This window comes from Ochotona princeps, chromosome 3, assembly GCF_030435755.1.
Source record: "Ochotona princeps isolate mOchPri1 chromosome 3, mOchPri1.hap1, whole genome shotgun sequence".
In the NCBI taxonomy this organism is placed as follows: Eukaryota; Metazoa; Chordata; class Mammalia; order Lagomorpha; family Ochotonidae; genus Ochotona; species Ochotona princeps.
In genome coordinates, this window is record NC_080834.1 from 66771927 (window position 1) to 66783452 (window position 11526).

At 39.3% G+C, this 11526-nt stretch overlaps 1 pseudogene; it reads left to right on the forward strand.

The window, feature by feature from the left end:
- Positions 1–6102: 6102 nt before the first annotated feature.
- LOC101531918 (CCHC-type zinc finger nucleic acid binding protein-like) lies at positions 6103–6724 on the forward strand (annotated as a pseudogene).
- The last annotated feature ends 4802 nt before the right edge of the window (positions 6725–11526 follow it).

The following is an 11526-nucleotide window of genomic DNA, read 5'->3' on the forward strand; positions in this document are numbered from 1 at the left end:
TTTAGCAGGAAACAAAGGTCGAATTCAAGTGCCTATGTATAGCATAGAAAGTAGAAGCAAATGATAAAAAATAAATCTTGACCTTCCTAAAGGAGTGCAAAAATTACCAACAATTAGGAAAATAGGAAATTTCAAAAGGAAAAGATCCAGCATGCAGCTGAAAAACAGTAATTTAAAAGTCTGTTTATGGGGACCGGAAGTGTGGCATATCAGATTAAGTCACTGCCTATTGTAACAGAATTCAAAATGGGCACCAGACTGAGTCCTAGCTGCTCTACTTCCAATCCACTTCCCTGTTAATGTTCCCTGGGAAAGCTGAGGAGGATGACCTAAGTGCTTGGGAACCTGTAACAACGTTCTGAGATCTGGAGAAGCTCCGGGCTGCTGGTTTCAGATCAACCCCACTCTGGAGAATGCAGCCATCTGGGGAAAGAAACAGTAGATGCAAGATTTCTTTCTGTGTCTCTCCCTCTCTGTTGCTCTAACTCTGCCTTAAAAAAAAATTTTTTTTTTTCAGTGTCTGTTTATACAGTTACTATGGAGGCTGATCCTAACCCAATATGCAATAGTGGGTGGCTGCTTCCTTGCTGGCTCCATTCTACAACTGTGGAAGTCAGAAAGATCTGTTTCAGAAGCAATGAATTCAGAGGCCCCAAACACTAAAGCACCAAGCACAAGGAATGGCATGTAGAAAACTGTGCATTTAAATGAAGAGATTAAGTGTAAATGTACATAATAACTAATGAGATTCTAAACTCCTCTCATTAGCAATGAGGTTTGTAGCCTCAGGTGAAAAATTAGGGGACCATAAAGTTGCTATATAGATACTGACTTTTGAAAGACTGAAAGAAAAATAATAACTTTTCATCACATTACTTTCAAGGAGGTACACTAGAACTCCAACTTTTTAACCTCACTCTAAGAGCAAATGCAAGAGAAATAAAGGAGTTATAACAAAATCAACTTGGAAAAATTAGAAGTAATATGTTAAAAAACTAAATAAATTAATATCTTCAGGAGCCTAGGATTTTGTAATCTTCAAAATAGTTGAACTTTTAAGAAAATAAATTTAGGGCCCGGCGGCGTGGCCTAGCGGCTAAAGTCCTCGCCTTGAAAGCCCCGGGATCCCATATGGGCGCCGGTTCTAATCCCTGCAGCTCCACTTCCCATCCAGCTCCCTGCTTGTGGCCTGGGAAAGCAGTTGAGGACGGCCCAATGCATTGGGACACTGCACCCACGTGGGAGACCCGGAGGAGGTTCCTGGTTCCCGGCATCGGATCGGCGCGTACCGGCCCGTTGCGGCTCACTTGGGGAGTGAATCATCGGGTGGAAGATCTTCCTCTCTGTCTCTCCTCCTCTGTGTATATCTGGCTGTAATAAAATGAATAAATCTTAAAAAAAAAAAAAAGAAAATAAATTTAGGAGACAAGTCAAGAGGATGACTCAAAGAACAGATATAAAAACCAAGAGGAAAGAATATTAGGTTAAAAAAAAAAAAGATAGAAATTGAATAATTAGATTTCAACAGATAGGAATAGACCAAAAGAGAAAATAATGAATAGCTTGTCAAAGAAGCAGTACAAAAGAGATATTCAGAACTGGAGAACATGAAACAACAGCTTAAAGAGCTTAAGCATGTGGAGCACAATGAGGATAGAAAGAAGCAAATCAAAAAACAAAAAAAAATCTGGTGTATGAAGATTCCCTTGTGCTCTAGCTAAATTAGGTGCCAGTTACTCTAGTAGATGTTAGTCAAAATGGTTGTATCCAGTTATTTTGCAGCTCTTTCCTGCAATGCCTTTTTTAGCAAAAATAATTGTCTTCACAACTTATATCTTTGAATCGAACCTAAACTGCATCAATTAAAGTGTTTTTTTTTTTCAAAAATTTATTTTACTTTTATTGGAAAGGTAGACCTAAAGAGAAAAGGAGAGACAGCGATCTTCTATCCATTGGTTCATTCTCCAAGCAGTTGCAACAGCCAGAGGTAAACCAATCTAAAGCCAGGAGACAAGAGCCTCCTCCAGGTCTCCTACATTGATACAGGGTCCAGCACCTTGGGTCATCATCATTTACTGCTTTCCCAGGCCACAAGCAGGGAGCTGGATGGGAAGTGCAGCAGCTGGGATGCAAGCCAGCACCCATGTGGATCCTGGAGTGGGCAAGGCGAGGATTTAGACACTGAGTCATTGCTCCAGCTCATCACTTCTGGTTCTTATTTCATAATAAAACATTGATTGTAGTCTTTTTAGATAACACTGATCTCCCTGTCCAATGTACTGAACCTTGCTCAGACCATACAGTAATACACTGCTCACCTACTTAGATGTGGTATCCATAACTAGTTTCAAAACAAGCTAGTTTTCAATTTTTAAAATATGATGTTTCTATGAGCCCATTTTCAATTGTGGGAGAGAAGGGAGGGAGGCAAGCAAGGAGGAAGAAAAAGAGAAGAACAATATTAAAGGGGAAGCAAAGAACGAAGAATGAGAAAGGATGGGAGGACAGAAGGAAGGGAACTGAGCTTAGCAAAAGTTTGGAATATTACTTAAAATTTTTAATATAAGACCTGAAAAGCTCATGTGTAAAGGATTACAAATAAAGAAAAACTTACAAGACTGGAAAACGAAAAGGCATTCAATTTTTTTTTGCAGCACATTTTTTTTCAGTTAAAGAAATGCGGCTAAAAAATGAAGACCCAAGTGTACTCAGTGGAAGGAAAGCCAAGTTCCCAGTGCTAGGAAATGAAACATAATTAAAAAGTCAAAAGAAAATACCATGCCATTCCCAGGGGCATGGTGATTAGAAAAGGGTAATTCCCAAAAATATCTTGCTATCATGACATCAACAAAATGGCTTTGCAGAGAGGAAAGCTGTAGTTAGTTCCATTTGGATAATTTTGTAGGCCACAATCCTATTCTTTCTTCCTGTTAATTCTTCCCCACCACTCAGTCCCTGCGCTGAAAACTGTAAACAGCAATAAATGGTACATTTCTGAAAAGAGAAGAATTATATGAGATATCTTTGGGAGACTGACCCCAAGAAAAGCCCAGTTTCTACTGATCATTTTGATTCATGACCTTCTAGGATGGCAGAAATCACCTACCTAAGAGGAGAGAACAGGTGGAGTTCTTTCAGCTATTTTAGGAAACATGGGAGCAATGGTGAATAAATATTGTCCTATAAAAATCTGGTGCAAATGACAATGAGAAGGCAAATCAACACATTTCTAAATGACAACATCAACAACAACAACAACAACAAAAACATTTCCACAGACTCTTTTTCAGAGCTAAATTTTTAAGAGCACTCAAACAAGGTCATTTGTGTCTGCTGTGTCAATTTTCTCAATTCTACCTACTTGATCCACAAGGATGGTATTCGGCTCGGGGTTCAAAGAACAAAATCCCCTTTGTTTGCCCAGAACTGTGAGGCTTAAGTATTATACCACATTTCTGTAACCCTCCCCAAGGGGGAAATGGCAACTTTTCCACTAAGAAATAATTGCTTTTGGAATGATAAGAAGAGAAGTTCCTCTTGCAACAGCATGTCTGTCTGACTGGCTGTAACTTTTGCTTTCAGTTTGCTCTTTTAGGTCTGGTGGTATAAATCAGTGTACTCAGTTTAACGAAGTTCAGCTATTGTTTGACCTGGCACACTAAGTGTAATTTAAGTGTTAAAATAAATCAGTTCCATGCTTTACATTAACATCATAAAATGACCATTTTAAAAAATGAGGTGGTGGCTTAACAGCTTGACAAGACTGTGCATTGACTTCATCATCTATTGTTTTCTATAGAGCAGCATTCATATATATGCCAAATTCCAAAAAAGGAATCAAGGGAGGCTAACATGAACACTTGCTACTCTGCAAATTCACTCAGTATGGTCACAAAGAGCTTTCATTCCTTGGGGATACACATATAGGGAAACAGTGTGCCCATGTCAGGAAATGATAAATATAGCTCCAGTTCTCATGGTTTTTTCTCTTGGTTTGTGTGCAGTCTACCTAACCAGACAATGCTTCTGATACTGTTTCTCCATAAAATGCTCCTCTGATTAGAATGCTATCTGCTTTTAAATCCAGGTTCTACTATTGTCTAGTGCCGCTTTGAGGGGGGAATTGGGTGCGATCCTGACAACCTCTTAACAGGAGGTCATGTGCGTGGAGCAGGGGGGCACTCCAGAGTGGAGCAGGTGGTAAGGAGGAAGCTTGGATCCCAACCATGAAGACTCCCAGACCTTCATCACAAACTATTAATACGAGCAACAAGGACTATATCCCAACTGCCAAGGAGGCCACAGGGAATTGGATGCCCTAGGAGGCCGAGAACTCTGAGGTCACCCACCCCCAACCAGAGCTTCCGCAGGGGATGGAAGAAGTCCAAACACTACCGTGCAGAAACCAACATCATCAGAAAGACAACCAGAAGCCCTGAGCGGTCCGCAGAAACAGAAGAACAATAAACGTACCCCGGGACCAGGGAGGAGAGCTTTCTCTGGTCCTAGCCTGGCTCCGGCTCTGGACCCCCACTCTCCCTCGCAATGACCATCGGGATTGCTCCGAAAATCCCTCATAGCAAACAAACAATCATACAAACTAAAAAAACCTAAAATAAATAGACAAACAACAAAAAGTAGAGCTTGAAACTGACAGGAAAGAGCTGGCGTCGATTTGCTCATGCCTCGCTGGGTGGGACACAAAGATTTGTCACCCCTCACCATGGTGTTGAGGATTTTCCTGCACACCCCCCCCCCCAAAAATGTTCTGCACCTTAATTGTCGACAAATGTCTTGTTAGAGTTACAAGCCAGTCTAGATTATCCTAAAATCTGCCAAGATCAGCAAAATTATACTTCAACACAACAAATGGCTAAATACTAAAATGAAATAGACACGAGACAGCTGAATAGTACCCATAGCCATTTTAAGGTATATAGCAGCCGGTCCTGTATATAAACTAAAATTGAAATGTCAATGAGCTAATCATAGGATGTGGTTAAAACTTGCATTTTTTCTTTTTTTTAACATACTGGTTACTCAAAACCATGTCAATTCCATAATGTTGCAAATTGCTGTTGATGTTATATTGGGACTCTTAATTGACTGGGATGTTATTCTACCAGCTCTAACTTCAGACCAGAAATAGTCTCCCCAAGAAACTGTTCAACCCATCTGGACAATAAGTAGCTGGACTCTATGCTTGGTATACGTTTGCAAAGAAAGAATCTTGATTGAATTTGAACTGTAATACTGCATCAAGGTGGAGGAATCCACCAGGAGGGAAGGACGTGGGGAGGGGTGCGGGGATTCCCAGAGCCCATGAAACTGTCACATACTGCAAAATAATTAATAAATATAATAAAATAAATCCAGGTTCTAATCTTTTATGTGCCCTCTTTGTTTTCTATTTTGGCTTTCATACATTGCTTTATTTGGGTCCTCAGCCAATAATTCAAAAATGCACTGAAAAACTTCTCTGAGCTTTCACACAATCATGTACGCAATATATACTCACATTCATGTATTTTCATTCACACATAGATCTTTAACTCATTAGAACTCATCTTTAAAATTTCAGTTTTATGCATTTCAGCAAACTGAATATCATAAAATGAAAGTTAATAATATTTAGGCATTGATTGATTAATTTCTTTTAAAAATAATATATACCTTACAAGAAATGCCTTTAAGACATTTTAAAATATAAATAATCTAGCATTTGTTAAATTATTTGTGTCATAAAGTTGTACATATAATAAAATAGTCTACTAATGGTATAAACAATTATACTGGGAGGATAGTTTATAGTATACACAGATAATAAGCAAAAATTGTAGATAGCTGATTAGATTAATTTGAAGTAAGCATCAATGAGAAAATTCTCTTATCTTAAGGTCATTATTAAGGCTCTATTTCTTTCAGAAATTGTTTCAGACGTTAGAAACCATTATATCGCAGACCCGCGTGTGGCACAGGCAAGTACCCTGAAAATAAACAGCCACTGCCTGGAGAACCGCCCTCTCTCAGGGCCTGCATCTGAGTCTCCACTGCCACAAACTCACTCTGACACCTGATTTTTTCAAAGATCTAACCGCAGCCATGAGTAGCAACGAGTGCTTCAAGTGTGGACAATCTGGCCACTGAGCCCGGGAATGCCCAACTGGAGGAGGCCGTGGTCATGGAATGAGAAGCCATGGCAGAGGTTTCCAGTTTGTTTCCTCATCTCTTCCAGACATCTGTTACCGCTGTGGTGAGTCTGCCCACCTTGCCAAGGATTGTGATCGTCAAGGAGGATGAAGCCTGCTATAACTGTGGTAGAGGTGGCCACATAGCCAAGGACTACGAAGAGCCCAAGAGAGAACAGGAGCAGTGTTGCTACAACTGCGGCACACCAGGCCACCTGGCTCGTGACTGTGACCACGCCGATGAGCAGAAGTGCTATTCATGTGGAGGACTTGGACACATTCAGAGAGATTGCACCAAGGTGAAGTGCTATAGGTGTGGTGACACTGGAAATGTAGCCATCAACTGCACCAAGACCAGTGAAGTCAACTGTTACCGCTGTGGTGAGCCGGGGCACCTTGCACAGGAATGCATGATCAAGGCCACGGCCTAATTATTTTCCCTTGTCACCCCTCCTTTTTCTGATTGATGGTTGTATTAATTTCTCTTAATCCTCTTCACTGGCAAAAGGTTAGCAGATAGAGGCTCCCCCCAGGCCAGTGAGGAGGAAAGGGGTGGAAAAAAAAAAGACTTTCTGCATTTAGCTACAAAAAAAAAAAATTATGTTTAGTTTGGGAGAGGTGTTTTGTATAAAGCTTTGTTAAAGAACTCCCTTTTCCCACCACTGGTGAATAGGGACTGACGAAGGGGAAGATGGAGTCCAACCAGTACGCCCGTGCAGGGCTTCCCATGTAGGAGGTAAAACCAATTCTGGAAGTGCTTATGAGCTTTCATAAATAACTTTAATTTTAGCATAATGTTGGCCTTGGATGGTCTGACCTCAATAGCTACTAAATAACATCAAGTAACATCTGTATCAGGCTCTCATAGAACATAGAGTTGAGTGGGAGTAAACAAAATAAAGACAAACATGCGTGTTGGTAGTTATGTCAGACATGGTAGTTATGTCAGAGAAATCAAGACCAAATAAGACACATGTTTTCAAAGACCTCTAACACCCACAGTACTTGGAGCTATCCAGGAATTGCAGAGAAATGTGTTTTCACAGAAATCAAGATGTTAATTTTGTATACTGTATCACTTAGACAACTGTGCTTCATTTGCTGTAATCAGTTTTTAAAAGTCAGGTGGAAAAAGCAACTGAAGTCCTAGAAAATAGAAATGTAATTTTAAACTATTCCAATAAAGCTGGAGAAGGAAGGGGAGTTTCAAAAAAAAAGAAAGAAAGAAAGAAAGAAACCATTATATCAGGCATGGCGCAGTGACCTAGCGGCCAAAATCCTCGCCCTGAACACATCGGGATCCCATATGGGCACTGGCTCTCATCCTGGCAGCCCCTCTTCCTATCTAGCTCCCTGCCTGTGGCCTGGGATAGCAATCAAGCATGGCCCAAAGTCTTGGAACCCTGCACCCAAATGGCAGACACGGAAGAGGCTCTGGGCTCTGGGCTCCTGGCTTTGGATTGGCTCAGCTCTGGCCATTGCAGCCACTTGGGTAGAGAGTCACTGGACAGAGGATCTTCCTCTCTGCTTCTCCTACTCTTGTATATCTGACTTTCTAATAAAAATAAAGTCTTAAAAAAGTAAACATTGTATCTATTGTAAATATCACTTATTTTTTGACAAAACCTTATTCATTGTTTATAAAAATCTGGGTTTGTATATGCTAGAGTCAGAAAATACACGATTAACCCATAAGAAATACTTTTGTAATATATATAAATTACATAGTATGTAAGAAAGCAATAAGTGAACTATTAACTATTAAAAAATTGTCAGAGCTATGCAGGAAACAAAGACTCAAACCAGATTAAGTGGTATAAGATTTGCCAAGATGAAGAGATACAATACAATTTGAATATTTGTTGTGAAGCTGACATTACGGGATGTAAATGTTACACATAAAGTCATTTTGGAGAAAGCATTCTAAGCGAAGAAAAGGTATGGCATGTTTCCAAAAATGTGAACATGCTGATCTGCTGGAATTAGAGGCCCAGAATGGCTGTAGCAGAAAGCCCAGTGCAAGAGGACAGCAGGCTAACAAGAATGTAGGGGAACAAGGAAACTCATGCAGATGCCTTATAACACACTTAATGATTTCAGTGCAGCCTGAATTAAAAGAAAATCCAACAGAGGATTTTTAGCAAAGAGTGTCATGTGCTATCTTATGCTTTCGAAAGATACCCTTAAACTCAGTATGAGTAATGAACTATCAAGGAACAAATCAGTTAGCCATTGTGTCTAGGCAGATGAGAGATATTAGCTGAAACCACAGAGATGAAAAAAACCAAGGTGGTAAGAAACTGATCAATTCAATTGATTTTTAAGCATATGCCAATAGAATTTCCTGAGAGATGGCTGCAAAATATGTGAGGAGAGGGCTCAAGGATGATTAAAATATTCTAATCTAAACAATTTAAAGCTGTTATCAACTAAAACAGCACAAGCTACAGATAGACCAGACATAACGGAGAAAAATAAGGGTTCAGTATTGGCTGTGTTGGGTTGAGCTGTTCATTAGATATTCATCTAGAGATGGCAAGTGGGAGACGTAAAAGTGAATCTGGAGTTCTAAAGTGAATGCTGGTCTGGAGCTATGAATTTTGAAGTTTTCATCATATGGATGATATTCAAAGACATGACACTGGATGAGCTTACATCATCAATATAAATGGAGAAGAGAACCAGAGACACACATTAACTACTCTAGTTTTAAGAAGTCATGAGTGCGACAAACTGTGGTGTAAATGGTAAATCCACCATCTGCAGCATTGATAGCTCTTACATGCACTTGCTCCTATCCTGGCTGCTGCACTTCCTATCCAGTTCCCAATTAATGTGCCTGAAGGACTGACCAAGAGCTTGGATTCTGCACCTACACAGAAAACCCAGAAGCTTCTGGCTCCTGATTTAATTTGGCCGAGCTCCAGCTGTTATGGCAATTTGGGGAGTAAATAAGTAGGTGGATGATCTCTCTCTCCTCTCTATCTCACTCTCTGTAATTTTGCTTTTCAAAATACATAAATGAATCTTAAAAAAAAAAAAGCGGGTGGTCAGAAGAGAAAGCCAGTAAGATATAACCAATAAGGTAGGAAAAAAGTATGTATTTGGACCTGAAATTCAAATGAACAAAGTAAACAAGAAGGATTAAAAATTAACATGACAGGCCTGGAAACCGAACACCACATCTATTAGTGCAGAAATTATTTATACTGGTGAACTTGAAGACAGCTTGCTTAACTAGAATTTTTTTTTTTAAGAAAAAGAGGTGGGAAATTGGAGAGCTTAGAGACCCAGAAAATAGATGAATCTTTAAAGAAGTGCTATGAAGGACAGTTAAAAAGTGGGAGTGTATCTGAAGGAGGAAATTTTAAAAGACGTTGAACAAGTTAGTGTTAATGGCAGACATTCAGTGTCTCCAAAGAAACTGAGGGAAAAGCCCTTATCTCTAGATGCCACTAATTTTGTCTTTCAATTTTTTTTTAACGATCAGTTTTTGTAAGATAATTTTCTTTTATTTATTATTTATTTTTAGAGATAATTCATGCCCCAGATGCTTTCCAAACACAGGTTTCAGACAGGCTAAAACTAGGAGCCAGGAAGTCAGTGTATGTGTCCCATGGAAGCAGTAGGAACCCAAGTTCTTGAACAACTTTCTGCTGCCTTTCAGAATGTGCATTAGCAAGAAATTGGGATTGGAAGACAGGCTGGACACAAATGCAGGCACTCCGTTAGAAAAATGAGTGTCTGAAGTAGCATTTTAATTGCTGTGTCAAATGCCCAAAGCAAAAAAAAAGCTTCATAACTCATTTGGTATAATAAGATTATCTTCAGTAAGAGTTACAAAATTTGTCACAAGAAGAAATATCAAAATTTTGCATGCAACATTTCTTACTTATAAACAAGAAATCTAACTCCAAAATTACTAAATGACTTGTTCTGAATCATAGTTTATGACAGACCCAAACACAAAAACTGAATCATGGCTCATAGCACAGAATGGATTATTCCACTTAAATAAAAATGATGTCAGTTTTGTGAATGCATTCTTTCTAAAGAATGTACAATATGTTTAGACTCTTATGTTATGAATCTCCCCCATTAAAACAGTACATATTATCTGATTCATGGGCACTAAAGGATTAGAGTCTTAATTTATTTCTTCTCCTCGTCCATCATCTCCACCACTCAAATATTTGACCTTTATGAATCCCTTCCACAAACAGGCACTATATAAACACAAAGATAAGCAAAGATATTTGGTGATATTAAAACCTCTCTCATTTCTCCCATTCTTCCTCTCATTATGTTTCACTTCTGTTTCATCCTTTGTCAAATGGGCAATATGTTTCAGGCACAATATCCTGTGGTGAATAAACAGGTTTTATTTTATTTTGTGTTTCCCTAAAAGGAGAGATAATTACAGCATTAATGTTTTTTAACCCAAGTATACCAAACTATGCACAGTGGAAGGCTAAGGTAAGAACATGGCACAGCAGACAGGAATACAGAATACAACTAGGGATCATTTACACATTCATCTTCCTAGCCCCTCTCCTCCATCAGAGGTATGTTTGTGTTCTATCTCCATCTCATTATCCAAGACTACAAACTTCACACTTTCTTTCCCTCATATTACTAGCATGTCCTTGTCCTAATCATCCATCAATCCTGTGAGTTGATTTTCTGGCTTGAATTTTTTTGGTAAGATGTATTTGTTTTACTTGAAAGTAAGAGCTACAGAGAGAGTGGAGAGACAGTGAAAACAGGGAGAGAAAACAGGGGGTCTTCCATTCTCTGATTCACTTACCAAATGGCTGAATACACTGAGCTGGGCAGGTCAAAAACATGGATTCAGGAACTCTTTCTGGGTTTTCCATGTGGGGCTAGGGAACATGCTCCACAGTTATTTTTAGGCCATCAACAGAGAGCTGGGTTTCTAATGGAGCAGCCAGTGCATGAACGGGTTTCCATATGGGATGCCCATGCTTGAAACTGAAGGATCAGCCAACTGAGCCATTGTGCCAGCACTGTTAAGGCAGGAAATTTTCATACAAATGTCCTGAAATATAATACCATAACTACGACATCTGATGAATTAATTACTCTTGTTGTCAACTGTCTAAGATTTCTAAAGAAGGGCAGATATTTGAATCAGTGGGTAGATCTCACTCTCAGTCACTTTGTCTTTGAAATAAATAAACAAATAAATAAATAAATAATCCTAAAAACACCCAAAGATTCCTAAAACGAAATCTAGTGGCCAGTGCTGCACCCTAACGGGTAAAACCTGTGGTGCCAATAACCCACAAGGGCGCCTGTTTGAATTTTGACTGCTGTA